At 46.8% G+C, this 21873-nt stretch overlaps 1 long non-coding RNA gene across 2 annotated transcripts in view; it reads left to right on the forward strand.

The window, feature by feature from the left end:
- The window catches only part of LOC129524906 (uncharacterized), a 167820-nt gene that overhangs the window by 69311 nt on the left and 76636 nt on the right, over nt 1-21873 (forward strand). Inside the window, exons 1-2 of one of the 2 annotated variants that reach the window (XR_010135302.1) lie at nt 12124-13100; nt 18051-18138. This is a non-coding gene — a long non-coding RNA (uncharacterized lncRNA). Of the gene's footprint in view, nt 1-12123; nt 13101-18050; nt 18139-21873 lie in introns of those variants that run through there. The other variant, XR_010135301.1, reaches the window with a different exon arrangement.

Here is a 21873-nt window from a genome sequence, read left to right on the forward strand (position 1 = left end):
TGATGAATGGGCTTTCTCCCAGACCCCGAGCATTTGTTAGAAGTAAATTATATGTTATTTCAAATCCAAAAGGTCTGCCTCCCCATGTTTATTGGGATAAATTAAATCTTCTAAGGAGGGTAAACAGAAGGCCCTGATAATTATTTGCTTCTGTATAATTTAAGCTGAAAAGGATATCACCAAGAGGAGGATGGGGGATAGAAACACCCTGCATTGTGCCCACCACAGAGAACGCACAATAGGGAAATTTAATTTGATACTGATCTACACGCATCATATCAAGTTGGGATGGGCAGCCATCTCTAGAGCTGTTTTCAGATGGGGCTTTTCAGTTGCAAATTTCAACTGAAATCATGTTGATTTGCTATTTGAGAATTAATTTTTATAATTTCAAGGGGCTTCCTTGCAGAGGGAATGCTGCTTCTCTCACCAAACAGACTTCCTGTGCTCATGAGACCAGGATAGGGCCTACCCCAGCCTTGCCTCACCCCAGACCTGAAGCCTGCTTTATCAGCATTGGTAGGAATCCAGTAAATAATCCATCTACTCACATATCCATCCACCCACATCCATCCACCCACATCCATCCATCCATCCATCCATCCATGCATCCAACCATCTATCCTCCCTCCCTCCCTCCCACCCTTCCACATATCCACCCATCCACCCACCAACCCCATCCATCCATCCATCCATCCATCTTTACCCATCCATCTGCACATCCACTCACCATTCTGCAATACTTATTGAATTTCTCTGTTGAATGCTGGTTCCCCAAATAACATCAACACAAGTTGTTGATAACACAAAGCTGTTTATTGCTCACTGTGGTAAGAAAGAACGTGACCTCTACAGAGTTTTGGTAACCTCTGGAATAGAAGGCAAGATTGGAATTTACTGAGAATTGACAGTTTGGTTTGGGGGGATCTTTCAGTGTGGGAAGTGTGGGAAGGCTGGATAAGGATTAGCTAAGGATCATTATACAACAGTTCAGGATTGATGGAAACAGTGAGGTGAGTATTTTGGGAGTGAAGGATTTGAAGTGTCTTAGGGTGAAAACTGTTGATAATTCCCATTGAAGAGTTGACGCAATTTGGGGAAGTTTTTCTAATGAACAATGAAGTCATTTGCCTGGGCAAGAGGCTTCCAGAAAAGACAAGTCATGCTAATGAAGACAATGGGACTCACAGACCTGTTCATGTAGACAGGTGTAGTTTTGGTTCTCTGTGCCCAGGCTGAATGTGGTGTAGACCGGTATTGTCTACACCTCCATGGTGTCCGGCTCACCACTGTTTCACCAGTAAAACCCTGCCAAAGTAGCCATGACCCCACATGTCAGAGATTCTCGTAAGTGGGAGAGGTTAATGAGCACATAACTGCAGAGATAAATGCATAGGAGAGTGTGATATAGCAGGTGGGTCTGACCTAATCAATGAGATCAAGAAGGCCTCCCTGAGAGAGAGGTGCTAAACTGTTAGCTCCAGCTGACCTGGAATGAACTAGAGGTGGCATGCAGTGGACTGGGGGGGAGGGTGCCCAAGCGGGACCTCAGGGGAATCTGAGTCCAGCCAAGGTGCTGGGTCAGGTGGGAGCAGCTCTACTGGGGTTCCATCTCCCTGCCCTGTCTTTGCGTCTCTGTCCTGCATCCCAGCCCAACACCCTAAGGAAATCCCCAAGGATCACCAGGAAGCTGCCTGGCAACTTCCCTCTGGCTCAGGGGCAGGGGGGAGATTGTGCCTGCAATGGTGCTGTGCACTAGACCGAGGGAGAAGCAAGGAGGGGAGGGGAAAGAGGGAAGTGACTGCCAGCCCTGGTCTGCATCCCTAGCACCCCAGGCCAGGAACAGCTCCTTGCCTTGATCTCTGCCTGGCGCCTGCCCCAGGATGTCATCTGTGCTGCGAGGGGCCGGGCTGGTGTCCAGGCTCAGGTTTCACGGGCCAAGCCTGTGATAACATCTGGCTCTTGGGGTCCCAGGCCAGTGACCTCTTAGGCTCCCTGGTGCCTGGCAGTCTGCAGGGAAAGTTTCCTCCGATCCTCAGCTGACAGGCATCCTTTGCTGATCTGCAGGGATTCGGGGTTAGCCCAGCTTCCTAGCACCTCCCCAAGGGACTCGCTCTCCTTCACACAATGGTTTTGCAAGGTCCTGCCCCAGGGCCCTGCCGGGCTCAGCTTTGAAAGAAAATGCCATTCAGCATCACCAATCTATGCCCCTTCGCCTGAGCAACCGTGCAAGGACTGACCTACAAAATCCTAAATGTTACTGTTTTGGCTTCTGTGGTCAGCCTTAATCATCACACTGGTGGAGCTGAGAGACATTTTCTAGGGTCCATTAGTAAATGCTGAAAGTGCCTCGTGATGCTTCTCCATGGGCAGGGTGGTTCCGTGGCACAAGCTGATGCAGCCCTTGGCTGGCAGCATTAGCCCCATTGAACAGAGGAGGTGGGCGAGCCTCGTGGTTGTTTCCCAACGACATGCCCCTGGAGATGGGGACTTCATGATGCCCGCCTACCCCCTGGCCTGACTGAGAGGCATAGGATTGGAATCACTTGTGCCAGACCTCGGTTCAAATCCAGGCCCTGTCTCTTCGTGTGTCCCTGAGCAAGTCACATTCCTTCTGGATTCCAGGGAGAAAGCCACATTGAGAACTGTGGTGTTTCATGGACCTTCTGTAAGTCAGGGCCAGAGAGCTCATTGTCATGCCTAGACCACGTGTGTCAGAAATGCGGCTGAGTCGAGGAAGCAGGTCTCTTGTTTTTAAAGAGTGGTCACGTGCCTCTCTTCCCCACCTTCATCTCCTCCTAGGCCTGCACCTGCCGCCCTCTTTGGGGAGCCTTGCCGGCTGCCTCTCCCCTTGTTTCTGGTCCTCCTCGTGCTCAGTGTCTCTGCGACACTGGGCACAGCCTGCTTTTTGAAGCTCCATTTCCTCTGGGGGAACACTTCCACCCCTTCTGGCCCTCCTTTCGCTGGAACCGCCCTGCCTGTTCCTTCAAAGGCTGCTCCCTCACCCTGACCCTTCAGAGATGCTTCTGGCCTCGCGGGGACCTCCTCTCCCCTTCCCCTTTCCTCTTTCCACACCAGTGGTTCTCAAAGTGTGGCCCCCAGACCAGAGGCCAGCATCTCCTGGGGTCTTGTTAGAGCCGCAACCTCTCCGGCCCTTCCCCAGCCCACTGGAGCAGAAACTCTAGGAGTGGGTCCAGCACCCTGTGTGGTCCACTGGCCTGGCCTGGCCTGATGATCCTGACAGCCTTCCTAACCTGTGATAAGGGAATGATGCCTGAGTCTCTCTCTCTAGCCTGGACCTTCCCTCCTTGTGCCCAGTGATTTTTATGAAAGTTCAGCACTTTCTCAGGATGATGAACGAGATTCACAGAAAGAGCTAGACGAAGTCTTGGGGACAGGTCTATTGGCACAAGCCTTTCACTTTGTTGATGGGAGTCCTAGGCCATGGAAGGGTTAAGTGGCTGTGTCATGCACACAGCGTCTCGGCCAAAGGGGCCTTTCCTTTTCAGCAGGTAGACTCTGTCTCGAAATAATCCACAGGCTAGGGAGGTTGAGGTGTTTATTTCATTGGCATGGACATCAGGAAGACCCAGGCCAAACCCTCCTTCTCTGTTTCTGGAGCCTGCATGGTGTCTGAGCCCTCCCTTCACACTTGGACAGAGTGCTGCTCTCAGAAATCCACCCAGAATGAGGGCCACTCATTGATTTCCATTAGAAAACACAGTGTTAATGAATGAGGATTACTATTCCTCAATATGTTCCCGCACTAATAAGATTCTGATGAGATACTAATTAGTCCCCTCCTTACAAGCCTGTTAAAAATCTCCTGGGCCATCCTGCACTGTGCTCTGTATACCTGGTCTAACCGGCCCCTCAAAAGGCAAAAGCTGCCAGGAGTCAAGGCTTGTCTGGTCCTCCTTGGGAAAGCTGCTTTCCTGACAGGTCTGGGCTGCTGTTGGCATGGCCATGGGATTAGGCATGGGTCAGAGCCGGGGTCAGAGGACAGGGATCAGATGTCGGCACTTGGGACCAGGGCAGGGCCCGTGACACACAAATGATGTTATTTTCCTAAGTGGCTCATCTTCCAGTCCAAGCCTAATTCCAGGTAGGGGAAGCCTTCAAGGGGCAGCAGGGATAGGGGTTTGGAGGCTGGGGTCTGGACTGGCGTGGGAGGCTGCCATCTCCAGGAGCTGCTGTCACCTCCTGTAGAGGAGGCGGCACACACGAGCCACAGGAGTTTGGAGTCTCCAGAAAAAAGGCCGGGGTGCAAGCTCAGTGGCACGTCACGGAGGTGCTTCCTGTCTTACACATTTTCTCCATCCCTCCTGCACCAAGGAGGGAAGTGCTACTTTTAAAAATTGAGATGAAATTTATACAATATAAAATTGACCATTTTAAAGGGAACGATTGGGTGGTATTTAGTACATCACAGTGTTCTACAGCCACCACCTGTATCTAGTTCAAACCATTTGCATCATCCCAAACAAAACTCTGTACCCACTGAAGAGTTTTTTCCATTTCTCCTCCTAGCCTGTCAATGACCATATGCCTTCTGCTTCTCTGGATGCACTTGTTCTGGGCATTTCATGGGAAAAGAGCTATACAATGCATGTGCTTTCATGCCTGGCTTCTTAGCATGTTTTCAAGGTTCATCCATGCTGGCTCATGTGTCAGAACTCCATTCCTTTTTATGGCTGAGTCATATTCCATTGTGTGCACAGACCACAGTTTGTTTATCTGCTGAAGGACACTTGGGCTATTTCCACCCTGGGATGTGCTATTTTTATTGGTATTTCACAGATAAGAGAATTCAGAGTTGGACTCTCTCTCAAGTTCACCCAGCCAGCCAGTGGCAGAACTGAGTATCAACTTGGCCTTTGAAGTCTCCACTCTCTCCCCTCCACAGGGATGAACAGCTTATCCTGGGTTAAAAGGGGGAAACATTCTTGTTCTCTGGCACTCCTGTCCTGTGACTCTGTAAGGAAGAGGTTTTTTGGTGTGTGTTTTCAATACCATTGTTGAGGTAGATAATGAGAATCCTCAGAGAAGGTTAATCTGTAATTCAACAGAAATGACCTCACCTTGATGATACTACTTCTTCTTTTAAAAAATCATTCTTATTGAGGTGTAAGTTATATGCAATAAAATTCACCAATTTCAAGTGTATAATTTGATAAATTTTGACACATGTAGGCAGTTGTACAACCATCTCCATAATCAGATGGAAAGTACTCCCATCACCTCGCAAAGTAATATAGTTTGGATTTGTCCCCTCCAAATCTCATGTTGAAATGTGATCCCCAGAGTTGTAGGTGGGTCTGGTGGGAGGTGGTCGGGTCATCGGGGTGGATCCCTCGTGAACGGCTTCGTGATGCCCTGGTGGTAATGAGTGAGTGTTGGCTCTATTAATTCACGTAAGAGCTGGCTATTTAAAAGAGCCTGGCATCTCTCTTGCTCTCTCTCTCTCTCTCTCTCTCTCTCTCTCTCTCTCTCTCTCTCACCATGGGCCACACCTGCTCCCCCTTCGCCTCCCACCATGAATGGAAGCTTCCCAAGGCTCTCACCGGAAGCAGATGCTAGAGCTATGCTTCTTGTAAAGTCTGTAGACCCATGAACCAAATCAACCTCTTTTCTTTATAGATTACCCAGCTTCAGATATTCCTTTATAGCAATGCAAAATGGACGAACACACTCCTTTATAGCCTTCCACTCCAAGCCTGGGCTTCTATTTAGCATAATGCTCTAAAAGTCACTCCTGTTATAGCCATCAGTAGTTTACTCCTTTATTGCCAAACAGTATTCACTTATTTGGATACCCCACCATTTATCTTTTCCCCAATCAGTGGACATTTGCATTACTTGCCATTTTGGGCTATTGTGAATAAAGCTTCTCTAAACATTGGTGTACAGCTTTTGTCTGGACTCGAGAGTGAAATTGCTGGGTCCCATGGTAAGTATGTCATATTCCTGCTCAGAGAGGTGGCTTCCTGCAACCAGTTTTCTCTTCAGGATCCAGATGGGTCCCAGGGACCCTAAAACAAGGCCCCTAGGTCTGTCCTTCCTGGGAAGGGAGAATGTTATATACGGTGGAAATAAGGAGATGATCAAAGTATGATTTTTTGAATTTCATAGTGTATTGCCGTACCAAAAAAAATCTCTTCTTAGGGTCACGATGCTTAAAGGATAAAGAGAAGAAAGCTCACAGGGAATCTGCTTGATAGATAAAGTACATTAACCACTTAGCGAGTGGGTTCCAAAATTATTACAGTCTGGTTGCTCAGTTGGGATGGAAGCAGGTCTCTCTGGGGAAGGTAAGGTCTGAGTAAAGTTTGGAGTATACCTTCCTACAAGCAGCTCTCAGAGAAGCTGGCTCAACCATCAGGGCAGAGATCTGGAGGTCCAGTGTAAGGACCCTCCATACTGGGGGACTGTGCTGGAGCTTGTGATTAGTCCCGAGGCTAACAGGGTGTCGCCCAGTTGCACCTGAGCTCTTGGTGTTGGAGAAGCAGCTGTGATGGCAGACACACTGGTTGTCTTTAGAAGCAGCCAACAGTGTAGACTACCATGGCCTAAGCTCTCCAAATGTCCATTAAACTCTTGGTAACAGAATATGTATTCTGAAGTCCAGTAGTTGAGGTCCATAACTCACAAATGGGAATTCTGATAAGGTTTGACATCACATTCCTGAGAGGAGGGAGTTCACTCCAAGTTTTCACACAGAAGGTCTGAGGAGATATCCCACTCTCAAAGGGAGTGTGGAATACACAGTAAAACATATGTCATTCATGTAGCAAACTATGTAAGTGCTTGAGATCATTTCAAAATGGCATCACAGGAAGGCCTGTGCTTTGCCTGTGGGTTAAGATCTACCTGTCCTGGCCTGGAGTAATCTCATAGTGCTCAGAGGTTGGTCATTAGGCCCTCCCAATGACACAGGCAGTTGGGAACTGGGGATAAAACTAGCATTTAAAAAACTCGCATCTTGATATTCTGAGCCGATGACCTAGAATAATGGTTCTTAGTTTGCAATGGCTCTTTCTAAGGGCCTTCATCAAAGGGCTTCCTCCCAGGTGCCCCGGGTCCCTGATGGTGGCAAATGGCCCGTCTTCTTTTTTCTTAGTAAAGTGGGTCTCATGCTAGATTTAAATTTCTGGGTGCTGAGGTGAGGAGGTAAGGCCACTTCTCACTGCCTAGCTGGAAGGCAGTTAAGTTCTTCCCAGTCAATAGGCCTCTATCGACCTGCTGTTAGAATTTTACTAGGCTGGGGAATTGTGAGATCCGTATATTGTTTGAAATGGAAAAGAGGAATGAGTTAGGGAAATGTCCAGGCAAATGTCTGTGTGTTTGGAAACAGAGCTATTCTCTTCCAGGTCTTTTCTAGTGGGGTCATTTGCATGCCCATCTGATAGCAGGGGCACAGCCAGGCCCAGCAGATATAACCCATCTGGACCTTTGAATGAAAAATAAACATTGGCTTCTTTTAGTTTCCAAAGGTCATTTGCATAAAAACTTGCAGGATTTCCAAGGCCTTGGCAGTGGACTGGAGAGTGAGAGGTGGAGAAAAGGAGGTTTGCATGACACTGGGACAGCAGAACAAAGCAGTTCAGGTTAACCCTTATTGCTTCCTTGTAAATTCACAAAGATATGAAGTCCAGAGAAGTCGGTGGGGGGGCCCTGATCCTTGCTCTGGTTCCACTTCTAATTTCCCACTTGACCCCTTTGGACCTTAGTTTCCTCTTCTATAAAGTGAGTGAATGAGCCAGATCTCTGAGGTTGTTCATTCATTCAAGCCATTGGCATTTCTTGAGCACATATTATGTGCCAGGCACTCTGCTAGAACAGTAAGATGCAACAGCACAGACAAGGTCCCTGCTTTCAAAGAGCTCCCAGGCCAGTGGGGAGTCAGATGGGCCAACAGACACCCAGCCTGCACTGTCACAATGGTGTTCAAGAAGAGAGAGAAGCCTCGTGTTGGGGGATACGAATGACCTAGGATGGGTGGCATAGGGTAAAGAAAGGTTTTCTGGGGTAAGCAATGCTACTTGCCAGTTCTGACTGTAAAGTCTCAGACTTACCCACCTGCCCTTTCTAAGAGTTCTTGATTGGAGACGATCTGGGGGATCATATCCAGATGACAGCCAGCATGTCTCTGATATTGACAGACTCCTCTTATAGGTGTAAGTAAAAAGTTCTAAGTGACATCTGCATCTGAATTAGGGCTGCCTTCTCCTCCCTGCTGTCCTCTCTCCTGGGTTCTCCATTAGATCTTCCAGAACAGAAACATGGAGTTCAGTTGGCAGTGGAAGTGATTTCACCCCAGCCTCGACCTTGGTGTCTACTGGGCTGTGTTTCTGCTCAGGCCCAGCCTCTGGGTTTAAGATACCAGGGTCAAATGTTGATGTTATTGTAAGTGCATAGAAAGAAAAAGAGGTGGTAATTCTGGCAGAAATTACCCTAAGTTCATTTAAAACATCCTGTGCAAGAGTTAAAATCTAAAAGTAAAGAAAATAATTGCACATTTTGAAAAAAATACTAGCTGAGGCCCTCCCAGCCAAGAGAGAGGGTACCATCAGCAGAAAGAGCTCTGAATGGGATCAGGAAACTTGAATTCTGACCCTAGCTTTGTCTCTCACCAGGAAAGGCCTCCAGGACTGAGTTTTCCCATCTGTAAAATTTGCAGGTTGGACCAGGCAGGCTGCAGGTGTCTTTGGTGCATGAATCTGGGAGTTGGTCAGCCAACGGGACTACATTGTCTTTAGTGTAGCTGCTGGGGAAAACGTAATTCCCAGAATCCAGGAGAATGGGCTCCAGCCCAGCCAGCGCCAATCAGATGACAGAATGAACCAGTGTGAAAGGAGAAGCTACTTCTGGCAGATGAATCGGTTTTTGTCCTTTTTGAAGGATCATATTACACGGAGTTTCTCAAAGAAGAGCTGTTTTGGTGGGTGTTTCCCCAATTGGGTGTTTCCCCAAATGCTTGTGGGTGCATCATCTGCCTATGGACATGCCCTCTAAAGAATTTGTTCTACACCCAGATCCTTAGCAAGATAGCTTTATTGAAGAAACACAAGCTTTATCAGCCCCAAACAGTTGAGACCAGCCTCCTTTGGTCCCCTTCGCCTTTAAGAATTCTTATTGTGACTGACTGCACTCTTCTGGCACAATTAATTAAATCAATGGCCCTCTCATAAATTTAAAAATACATCTCCCATGTCTTTAAATCTCTGAATCCCAGCTGGGAAACTGAGAGGCGTGAAATACACAGTCATCACGTCACAGCCATGGAGACTGCATCCCGGAGCTGTAATTCCGTGATAAATGTCTCCCAGCCACACTGCCACGGTTTGGTTATGTCCTAGAGGTGACGGGGAGGCTGGGAAGGAGAAGGGGTGGCTGGTTATTGGGCTGCCCTGCCGTGTGCTTTGGGGATTAGTGTAGACCGGAGGCTCAGACAGCAATGCAGGGCAAGGCCAGGGCTCTCTAGAAAGTTCATAATAAAGTTGTCTTCATCTGTGGATTTGGAAAGAGATCCAGGGAATTTCACTAAGACTGCTAGAAAGCAACATATGGGGGCTTGTGTTCTGCCCATTCCTCTGAGGCTGAAAAGAACAACCAGTGACTTCATGGCTTCTCCTGCCAGAAGTGAGAGGGCACAGCCCTGGACTGGCAAACACCCTCTCCAAACATGGCATTACTGAGGATCTATGAAGCACCAGGCACTGACCTGGGCATTACAGGTGCAGTGGGGACAAGTGGGCCAGTCCTGCCTAAGGTGGTTGACAGCCTGGAAGGGGTTTCAGGGCAGGGTGACCACAGAACAGATGCTGCTGGAAGGCACCCATGGGCACCCTGCCACACTGGGATGGAGCCTCCAGGGGAAAGGACTTCAAGCTGATGCTGGAAGAGTGTAAGGTTGCTAGGATGTTCCCAGGTAAAAGATAAGGATGAAAGGTGATGTCGGAAGAAGGAAAACTGTTCCATGCAGTGGGGATGGAAGTGGGAGAGAGCGCTGCACAGACTTTGAGGAACTAGCGTGACTCAGACTGGGAGAGGATGGGGAGAAGAGCAGGAACTAGCCGGCTGCGATCTAGGCCTGGCACTGAGCTCTGGACAACCTAGATGCTGCCATCTCGGGGAGCTTAGATGGTGGGCGGGATGGAGTGGCTCAAGGGTGTAGGGCAGGGCTCCAGGCTGGTAGCACGTGCCTTTGGTGCATTTTGGGAATTCACTTTATGACTCAATTTGAAACAGTGTTGAGGTTGAGGCTTTTCTGTCCCCTTTGGTTTTAGTAGATTCTATTCATTTTTATGATGATTCTTATTTATGTATTTATTTTCAGTTGATATTGCTCCCAGTTCACTGAGAATTGTATTTCACAAAACGCTGTTTTCTGAACTACTTGACTTTTCACCATTGCGAGTTGTTTTGTTTAGGACAAATGAGGGAAAGCCCCATGTCACACATGCTAATAAAATTGCAGGGCTCCTGATCTCCTGGTATTCGGTGCTGCCAGGAACTCCCAGGATGGAAGACCCAAGTGGGAGCAGCTTCACGATGCACCGTGGGGTGGAGTGGAAATTTACAAACCCTACAATCTCTCTCTCCCAGTATCAATACGCATCTCATATCCTGCAGTTTGAATGCAGCACCTCACTCATTCTCAGCGAATCCTGGAAAGGGAGTGCTCATTTTCCCATCTCGCTGACCTCATCTAGGGCTCTGAGAGATCCCACAACCACCCAACGCGAGAAAGTGGAACAAGACTTGAGCCCAGGGACAGCACTCCCTCCGCCAAGCACAGCACCAACATGGCGGGTGGGGAGAGTCACTGTGTAGTAGCTCCAGCAACCATCACTCAAACTCCCCTTTTGATGGAGCTGGTGAAACCTGGGCTCCTGCAGAGAAGCAAACATGGCCTTGTATGTCCTGGGGGCCTTGAAAACGCCCAGGTGCTCATGTCATGCTGAAGGCTTGGCACACAGAGGTACGGTCAGAGCAGAGGGGGGAGCTCTTTCTTTTTGCGGGTTCATGTGATTGGCCCCAGTATTTCCAGACCCACCTGGCAAAAATGATTGGCCAAAACTGTTAATTTTAAACTTATTATTTTACCAGTGGAATTTTAAGATGATTTAAAAACAATTAAAGGCATATCTATATTGATGGATGGGTAGGTAGATAGACAGGAGGTATAGATATAAATTATGTGCTGAGCTGACAATAAAAGAGAATGGGGCCTCACTACTGCTCCCCATCCCTTCCTCACTTCCTCCTTCCCTTTCCCCTTCCTTCTTATCTGGCCCCTGGGTCTGCATAAGCACCATATGAAAATATTCTTGAATCTACGTCTATTTTCAGCTTATGCTTGGTTCTTAGCATTAAAATAAACCCTGGCACCTCATTACACACTGTATGAAGCAGAACCGCCTTTCATTTTTAAAACTGTCTCCTTCAAGCTCCAAAAAGTGCTTTCTAGTTTTTGCAGGAAGCCACATGATTTCTTGGGAAAAGCACAGGTTCTGGAGTCTGACAGGCCTGGGTTTAATCCCAGCTGGGTGGTGCTAAGTATTGACGATCTCCTCTTTGAGTGTCAATTCTTTCCTAGGCAAATATCCACTGTGCAAAGATTTGTGCTTATTGAATTAGACATTGCATGTGATGTTTTCCTTCTCCCGGGGTCCTGGGTTTTAAAGTCCTGGTTCACTTGTCCATATTCTTTATGACTTTTGAATACCATATCCTCTCTGCTGCACCTCATCGCTACTCCTCCCTCTTTATAACCTGGACCTGGCTGAAGACAGAAGGAATGCCCTTTGCTTATTCTGGACTGTTCTGATTCTATAAAGCTGATGCCTAAAGCAGCCCCCTTATTTTTTATTTCTTAAAGCTAATTCTGACTCTGACCTTTCATCGAAGTGAGCAGGCACCAGCATGGTGCCTTTAGACTCTGCTTGCATGGGGTCTCCAGTGGGCGGGTGGTGAGCAGAGCCCCCGAGGCCTCAGAGCCCCCTCCTTTGGGGCTTCTGCTCTAGGCAGTGCTCTGTGACATCATCAATCACCCTCCACGGCAGCCCCCACCCCAGCCCCCTCACTTCTCTCTGCAGGTTACACCACCCCCAACCTGGACCCCATCCAATAGGCTCATGGTCCCTGATGGTCCTGGACCACTGATTTGAGGCCTTTCTGCTTCCTTTGATTCAGTCTTTGGCAGAGACCCAGGAGCAGGAGTCCTTGATGGCACCTGGCCCTTTCTAGTCACCGACAAGGGAAACCTGAGAAACTATTCTCAGAAATGGAACTAAATTGTGAGTGAATCTGTCCCCATCTGGAGAAGAGAGGAAGATTTGGGGCAGCAACAAAGGCTCCTTTGATTTCTGTTAATTAACTACTTTGGACTCTGGGGGTCTGGAGTGGCTTGCGTTTGACACACAAAGAATCCGGGGCAAGGATGATACCCACACACAGGGTGTCTGCACTGGAAAGGGCTCCGTGTATTTACCTGTAGGGCAATTCAATTAAAACTCAAGAAAGGGGTAAATCTATGAGATTAGCTCCAGGAACAATGGCGCTGATTGTGGCTGGCCCTCACCATCCCTACGAAAGCAGATGTTAAACAAATATTTTGATGCCTCCAATCAGCCCCAGTGTGAATCTCCTGTTTTTGTTTTTCATTATCTCCAGAGATGGGAATTCTACAGACTTCATCAGTAGCCCACTTTGGTGATCTATTTAAAATTGGTGATCTATTTAAAAGACTCCATAGAGAGAACTTGATTGTAAATATCCAAATGGAGGGGCATGATTCATTAATATAGGGACATTCTGGGGTTGTCCATTCGGCCTTTGCTCCTCCCCATTCTCAGAAGCACCCTTCATCACCAGAGAGGTTTCTTGGACATTTGTGGCAGGCTCAGGAGGAAGAGAAGAGGTAGAGGGGGAAAAGTGTATAGACTGGGGGCTGGGGGCAATATTGCTGGGAGGACCCTCAAAGGAAGCCACTGGAGTCTTCTAGATGTCTGGAAGAGAGGAGTAGTTGAGCAGCTGCAGTGTGACACAATGGAAAACTAATTTAAGAAGTGTCCTGGGCCACATATTCCCTTCATGTATGTATATATGTATGTATGTATTCATGTATGCATGTATGTAGGAATGAGTGTAAGAAGAAATGTATGTAGAGAAGTTGAAATGCTGTAATAAATTTTTGGTTGCCAGACCACGCTTATTTGACCATGATGCCATTCAGAGACTAAACCACTTGGGACCCAGCTTCACTGGGGTGACACATACTTACCTACAGACTGACTTGGTGATTTTTCTGTTAAATTATTATTTTGTTTTTAATAAAGGAAGAATAAAACTTGGGATATTTTAAAGATACTGACATAGAAATAGAGGAAAATGGATATAATTTAATAAAACTTTGGAATCTGAACAGCATCCAAGCCTGCCTTCGAAATGGGATCATCACCTCTCCTCTTCCTGCCTTTCCTTTCCCCATCTGGGATGGATGCCAGGCACTGCAAGGCAGAAGGCCCACCTATCCTGCTCATATGGGGGCCCCAGGGTCATTGCTTGGCACAGAGTAGGGCTTCAGTGTGTATTTTTTTAGTGATAAAAGGAAGGAATCAAAGAAACGTCAGGTTCTCAATGGCTGCGATTCTATGACCATATAAAAGAGGATGAAGCCCATCTTGTTTCCACATGAGGGTCTCTGAAAGCAAGAGTTTGAGCAGCTCAGATCTGAAGTCCTGTCCTGTGGGCCAGATGCTGTGGGGACTTCCTTGCTGTGGCTCTTGACTCTGTTTTTACAAAGCAATCAGGCTGCATTTATGATAATATTGGTCAAACTGAGGCAAGTAATACAATTCAAGTGGTAGATATGGAATCATTTCATTTGAACATTTTTAGCTTCACATTTTTCAAATGGCCATTTGGCTTTGTATAGACACAATGAAAGAATTATGACCTTTGGCTAACTTTACTGAACAAGGCAATAAAGTACAGTTGAAGTATATAGTGCCTTTTGATTTTGTGGGGGAGGGAATGTCATTATAGCATGAATTATTCTATTTCGTTGACGTGGACTACAGTCATAGCATTCTAAAGGGAAGGAAAAGTCCTGGGCTTAGTCCATGAGCCTTGGGAGGGGAAGGGCAGGCAGTCCAGGGAGAGAGTTATTCATGCACTTAAGGGTCCCTAAGAAAAGGAATTTTATGTCTGTTTAGATGGGTTACTTTGCCTCTCTGAGACTCAAACTTCTCTGTAAAACATGGAGAATTAAGTTACCTGACTTAAGTTACCATGACTTCTCTATGTCATGATCGTGTGGATCGTGAATAAGAGGCACCTCACAGTATTTTGTAGACTCAGAAGTACCATGCAAATCTATCTCATGTTCTGTTAGTTTAAAGCAACTCTACCTCGGAGGCCTAGAATTTATATAACATATATGGCTGCATGAAAAGATAAATCTTAATATTTATTTTAAGGGTCAATAATACAGAATTTGTTAGCTACATAATCATTATTTACCTACAATTGCAGATTACTTTATGAGGATAATGACTCTTGGGTAATTGCTTTGTGGTAGCAAGATATCCACACACGTATAGCCAACCACGTGAATTATAGCTTTTTAATCTCACAATTACAGAGCAGTGTGAAGGCTACCAAAGAGGTTGAGATATAATTGCTAATTGCCAAACAGTGCACTGGGACTTTGTTTATTTCCCATCATGACAGTTTAACAGCAGGATGAAAAGTGAGTAGCGTAATTTGGGCATGGTTTTGCATATGTCTAAGTGAAGACTCAGCCCCAGACTTTTCTGAGTTGCATTCTTTTAGTTGGTGTTTTAATAGGACATTTCCCAACTTGAGATGCAAACATATAAATTGGGAGACTTGCTTTCAGTTCCTCCAAAGGATGACATGATGGCAGATGGAACGGCCTGGACGTTTCCTCTTGAATTAGTGCCCGCTTCATCTAAGGTCCTCAGTGAAGGGTCAGCATGGAGGTCACAACCCTAATGAAGAGAGTTGGGATCAATAAAGGCGGGGATCGTTGACTCACATTCAAGCCAATAAGTATCGATTCAACTCCTTGTGGAGAGAAAACCGGCCCTGGAGTGGGGCTCTCTGAGACTGGAACTTGTTTCCACCATTTATGAATTGTATGACCCAGGCCCTGTTACCTCTCTCTGATCTTTAGTTTCCCCAACTGTAGAATGGGAATGATAATAACAGAAACTCCTTTGGGGGTTGTGGTGAGCTGGAGATGAGCTAAATGAGATGATGCAGGCTAAGCGCTTGGAGCAGTGCCTGGCGCGCAGGCAGAAGGTTGGCCACGTTGTCATTGGTGCCCTTCTGGTGTGAACTGTGCTGATGCCTTCTTACACTAATTCCTTAGGTCAGTGTTTCACAGAAGCCCACCCATCTCACAGGAGTCCTCGCATGTCTGATGTGCTGCTGACTTAGCTAACTCTATAGAGGTAATGCTCTATTAGCTTGAAATGATCCTGCCTTGGGGGCTGGAAGACAGTGCTGGCAGATCCTTCTCCTCCATGTTGCCAAATCCTTCATCTCCTGAGAACCTGTCATCTACTGCACGTGAGAGGACTTTGCATCGGAGCTTCCCTGATGCTCAAGGGATGTTCCCAGAAACACTTTACTTTTTAAGGCTAACGAATCAGACTTAGCTCACAGGGTTTTTGTGCAAATGTTCTTAGTTTTCAAGCCTGGCTCTGCCTGGGCTGCAGCCCTCCCTTGCTAGAAACTCTCTGCCCACAAGCACTTACTCTTATAAGTCACTGCCTTCTTCCTTCCATGGAAATCCTTCTTTACTTGCCAGGCCCCACAGGAATTCCAGCCTCCCATGGAGCTTTTTTTTTCTCTACCCAACCTGCAGATTAATGAGCTGTTCCCAATCTACGTGGGTGATTTCACAAGTATGTTCACCAGCAACTCAGTTAGATTTGCACAAATAAGACCTTGCCCTGAGGCTGGGTGTGGTGGCTCATACTTGTAATCCCATCACTTTGAGAGGCCGAGGCAGGAGGATTGCTTTAGCCCAGGAATTCAAGACCAGTCCTGGCAATAGAGCAACACCTCGCCTCTACCAAAATAATAATAATGATTAGCTGGGCACAGTGGCATATATGCCTGTAGTCCCAGCTACTTGGGAGGCTGAGGAAAGAGGACTGCTCGGGCTCGGGAGGTCAAGGCTGCAGTGAGCTATGGTCGCACCACTGCACTCCAGCCTGGGTGACAGAGAGAGACCTTTCTCAAAAAACAAAACAGAAAAACCAACCTTTCCCTGAATGCTCAGAACTTCACCTTCTCAGCCCCTACTCTGTATTTCAACATCCCAGCCCAGCTGATACCTTTCTTTGGAGACTGCCATCACGTCTGAACTCCCTTGCCCCAAAGCCTTCACACGTGTCTTCTTGGTAGCCAGATAGAAGTTCTTTCTGTCTGAGAACTTCCAATAGTAATGTTTATGGCAAGTGACTTCTGGATTCCTCCCTCAGGAACAGTCCTGGGAAAATCTCAAGGGAAATTGAGTGCACAGTTGACATTTACATTGAAATTCAGATTTCTACTTCTTCTAAAACCATAGTCCCAAGGGGTTCTTAATCCATAGAAAAGAACTTGGGAAGCGGAAGGGGAAAAAAGCGCTTTTGATGGAAGAGGGGAATGAGCTGGTTCTAGGTGAAAGCACTTCTGATAAAGTACCAAATAGACCCACTGGTGTGGGGGCACAGAGCTTTAGACAAATGGAAGTAGGTGCATTCTGAATGCTTGTCTTTTTAGCATAAATGCATGCTGATTGGCTGCATTCAGTTTATCTTTTTAGTGACTTCAAAGCCAAGTGCAGAAAAAAATACACTATCAAAGCAAAAAAGGCCAAAGGGTGTTGGTGCACAAATTTAATACTGGGAGAATGAGTAATTTTTTCTTTATTTGTTTTTTTTTCTGATATGAAAAAAATGAAAGACTTTCTATTCCAGGTACAAGTCTTGAACTCTCTTTGGTAAGAGACCATCACTTTCTAGGCAAGTTGGACCCTCCGTTAAGCTAGAAGTTCTATGTGTTGGTCTGTTGATCAGTGTGTCTGGTGAGAAGGAAGGATCTGGGGGAAGCAGCTCCAGACCCAGGACCCAGGTCTAAATTCCTTGTCCTCCACTTTTACATGGCCTTGGGTGAGTTGCTGATAGTCTTAGCCTCAGTTTCCACATCTCTGAAATGGGCAGAATAATAGTTGCCTTGAAGTGACAGTGTGGAGCTGTGTATAAAAGCCCAGGATAGATGCTCAGGAAATGTTGTCCTTTCTCTCGTCTTCCTCTTTTCCCTCCCTTCCTTCCTTCCTCCGTCCCTTTTTGGAGTATGTTTTCAGAGGAGGAAGCATGGGGGAGAATAGTAAATTATATGAAGATCTGGGGAAACAGGAAAGCTTGAACAACTGAAAAATGTTTCTTGGAGTGTGGTTGCAGGACACTCCTTTCTGAGGTACCCGAAGTGCTTGTGTCAAATGCAGGGTTCTTAAACCAAGCCCTGGGGGCATGCCTTGGGAATCTGTATTTTAAAGTGACAGGTATCCCAGACACTGTTGAGTGCTTACAAATGGCCATTGCCTTTCTTTCTTCAGACAGAGTCCTAGTTTTGTCCACTCCTCCTGACAAAAAAAGAAACTCAAAGGTAAATCCTGATTGGTCAAAACAGATCAATAATCCCCTAGACCCCCTGCCAGTGCCGGTTTAGTGAAGGGCCAGAGACCCAGTCCAGACCACTGAAATGTGAGAGAATGTCTGCTCTGCCGCGGCGGGGGTTGGGGGGCAGGCTTCTTTGTTCTTTGAAAATCACTGCTATGGTTTAAATGTTTGTGTCCCCTCCAAAATTCATGTTGAAATGTAAATCTCAATGCAGTGTTATTAAGAGGTGATTAGGCCATGATTAAGAGGATTAGACCATCCTTGTAAATAAATTAATGCCCTTATAAAGGAGGCTTCATACTTCATTCACTCCTTTTTGACCTTTCATCTCTTCTGCCCTGTAAGGACACAGCATTTGTCTCCTCCAGAGGATACAGCACCAAGGCGCCATCTTGGAAGTAGACTGGAGCTCTTAGCAGACCAGAACCTGTGGGTGTGTTGATCTTGTACTTCCTGACCTCCAGAACTGTGAGAAATGCATTTCTGTTGTTTATAAGTTGCCCAGTCTCAGGTATTTTGTTACAGCATCACAAACAGACTAAGACAATCACTTAGAGGAGAAGTCCTCTCTTCCACTACATGCATTATGTCTGTGTATGGTAGCTGGAGCTGGAGCAGCCACGCTGCAACCCAGGGGCCAGCCAAGGGCAAGGCTGAGAGTGTTATCACTGATATGTCAGGTGGTTCTTTGTTGTTTTGAGAAAGAATTTTAATTGAGATAATTTATGTAACATAAAATTTACTGTTTTACAGTGTACAATTCAGTGACTTTATTTAGTATATTCACAATGTTGGGCAACCATCACTACTATCTAATTCCAGAACATTTATATCACCCTGAAAAGAAACCCATATCTATTATTAATTATTCTTAATTTTTCCCTTCTCCAGCCACTGGCAACCATTCACCTCCTTTCTATCTCTATGGACTTGCCTATTCTAGACATTTCATACAAATGGAATCATATAATATGTGATCTTTTGTGTCTGCCTTCTTTTGCTTAGCATCATGTTAATAAGGTTCATCCACATTGTGGCATGTCAGGACTTCATTACTTTTGGTAGGTGCATAATATTCCATTGCATGAATGTATATGTGTGTGTACATATATGTGAATATATATATATATACACATACATACATGCATATATATATATACACACATATATAAATACATACACACCACATTCGTCTATTCATCAGTTAATGGACATTTGGGTGGTTTACACATTTTGGCTACTATAAATAATGCTGCTAGGCACATTTGTGTGGAAGTTTTTGTGAGGACATATGTCTTCCTTTCTTTTGGGTATATACATCAGGTGGTTCTTTTACTTCTAAATTTGAGTGGTCTGGCAGAATGGTTCAGAGGTAAACCATGGAGTTTGACCCTTGGGAACAATTCCTGGCTTTCGCACTTGCTGGCTGGGAGACTTTGGGCTACTGTTTACTACTGGTTACTGCCCCCTCTTCCCACCCGCTGTGCCTTGATTCTTCATCTGTCAGATAGTGATGAGAAATACATTGTTGCCACAGGATCACAGTGAGGATTAAATGAGTTAATCTATTAATATTCCTTAAAACCCTGCGTGGCACATAATAGGTGCCCAGTGAATGTTAGCTGTTGTTATTAATGCTATACCCACATGCCAGAAGGAGCTCACCGCAGACTCTCCTGCTGAATTTATTCTTACCTTCTGGGGAGCCAAGGTCAGAGTTGTAAATTCTTCTTTAAAAACACCAGCGTCATCTCCACTGGCCCCTTATAATGGTCCAAAGATGAAATGCACACTGGTCAAACCAGAAGAGTGGCCAGTAGCACCTCCCAGTTTCTTCATTTTCTTCACTTTGGGATAATTATTGAAAATACAAGCTTGTTCTTTCCGTAAAAAACTCACGCCTAATCTGCTTCACTGTTTAGTGGCTGAAATTATTGCAAGGTTTGTGTTCATTTTTGGGTCATAACCTCTTATCACATTTCCCTGGACTTCTCTATATGTGTGATGTCTTTTCAGCTTCTTGTGTGCAAAGGTCAGCATTTTAAAGACTAGCGATGGCACAATTCCCTCCCTCCCCTCTCCACCCTGAATGCCAACCAGCATGAGGGCTCATCTGCCTTTAATTCTGCAGCTTAGTCACGGCCTCAAGTGAGAAATACGAGACTAAGCTATGGCCTTGGGAGTGGGCCACAGTCCTCTGTTTCAAGCATTCACCAAATGTCATAATTAATGTGTTATAATTAATAACTAGCACTGCCCCAGCTTGAGCTGAAATTCATATACTGGTCCCAGAGGGCACATGCATCTCAGCAGAGCTACAGTTCCTGGGCCCATAGTTCAAGACATCCTTAGTGTTAATGAAGAGCCTCCTTGCACAGGCCTGGAACCCTGAGGCTGGGAGGGGATTTGATTTAGCCACATCAGGGGTGTGTGCCTGAGAGGACTCACTCGCATTTCTAACTGGCCTTTGCAAACACCTTTTGAAGACTTGATGCACTCCAACAAGAGGACCCCAAACCTCATTTAGCAGCTCTGGGTCTGCGTCTGTAAGTTTCTGTGGGCAGTGTTGTTAAGAACCCAGGCCCCGGAATCAAATGGAGGTAGATGCAGATCCTGCCTCCCTGCTTTTTGCTGTGTGATCACGGGCAAATCCGTTCACCTCTCTGAGCCTTAGTGTCTTCACCTGTAAAATAGGAGAGAAAACACAACCGCAGCCAGTTGCTTTGTGGATCAAACAGAACAATAGAAAGCGCTTTGGAGAGTCCCTTGGTCAGTTCTCAACAAAGATTAGCGGCTGTCACTGCCATCCTCTTCTTCGTCATCACCCTGGTTGTCTCCTAGTGGCTCACACTCCGCCTGCCTTCCCTCAGCTCACCATCCTGCATCCTTCAAGTCTTCTCCTACCCCTCTGTTTTCTCATAATAACATCACCGATTCTCTGCCCTAGAAGGGAGCTGACAAGTATTCCCGACTTGTCCTGTCCCTCACCATGCTCAGGACCAGGAATGGAAGTGCAGTTGAATTTCTTCAACCTGGAAACCAGGGATGAGTGTGCTTCCTCTGGCTGCGAGGAAGAACCTTTAGAGGGGTAGGAGGGAGGAGGAGAGCGTTGGCACAGCTTTGGCTGATAAAGGGATGGGTTGGGCCGAAAGGTAAACAGGAGAAGTAGGATGTAAAAGGAATGGTAAAAAGTCAGCCAAATCGAGCGAACTTCAGCTGAGGTCCTGATCTCTGCCCAGATCGGCCGCCCCAGCTGGTGCTCGCACTCCTCCAGGGCCTCCCGCCACCCCTGCTGCTCAGCACATGTCTACAGTTTGGTGGACAGGCAGTGATGGGCCTGCCCGACTTTGCCCAAGCTCTGGGGTCCAGTGCTCATTATCCCTGTTTTCCCATTCGGGTCCGGAATGAAACCCCTCGCCGCTGCTGGCTTCCTACAAATTCCAGTGTTTTGTTTAAGGGGAAGAAATGGATCCAGATCTTACTACGGGCTTTCCTTGCTCTGTCAGCTACAAAATAAATTAGACGGGTCAAACGTTGTAGATTTAATCTCACTGTGAACTGAAAACATAGTCGCTCTCCTTGCCATCGGAGAATATGCGAGCGCTCGGTGACCCCCTGGTGAACCGGAGGGGCCAGGCCTGCCGGCAGGTGCAGCTGGAGCAAAGTCAATGTGACATTCACCGCGATCCTTTGTGCCCTGCTGAGAACTGCTGGGGAGTGTTTGGAACCGAATACTCAAGGGCTTTCCCTCACCGTCTCACAATTACCTGTGCAAGGTACAAAAAAGGAAGAAATTGAGAGAGAGACAAGAGGAGGAGAAGGGGGAGCGGCTAAGGGAGAAGGGGGAGGATTCTCCAGTGGTTCGGAGGAGGCCATGGTGGTTCCAGTTAAAGGCAGAGATTGGCATAGGAGCCAATGGGAGAGCAACGGGTGATGGAAACAGTGTTTGATAGAAACAGATTGCTCTCCACTCTCCGGCAACACACAGGGCTGCATGCCTGGTCCGCTGGTTTGGAGAACATGCTGGGGAGAGACCCTGCACGTGTGGGCAGTCAAGGGGGGCATTGGCTTGGTGAGGACAGGCCTGGTGAGCCTCATGGGTTGAGGGCACCTGTGAGCTGTCAGCTGCTTCCCAGCGGGCTAGCTGCAGTGATTTGGTGCACCTGGC

This window comes from Gorilla gorilla, chromosome 8 (assembly GCF_029281585.2).
Source record: "Gorilla gorilla gorilla isolate KB3781 chromosome 8, NHGRI_mGorGor1-v2.1_pri, whole genome shotgun sequence".
NCBI lineage: Eukaryota > Metazoa > Chordata > Mammalia > Primates > Hominidae > Gorilla > Gorilla gorilla.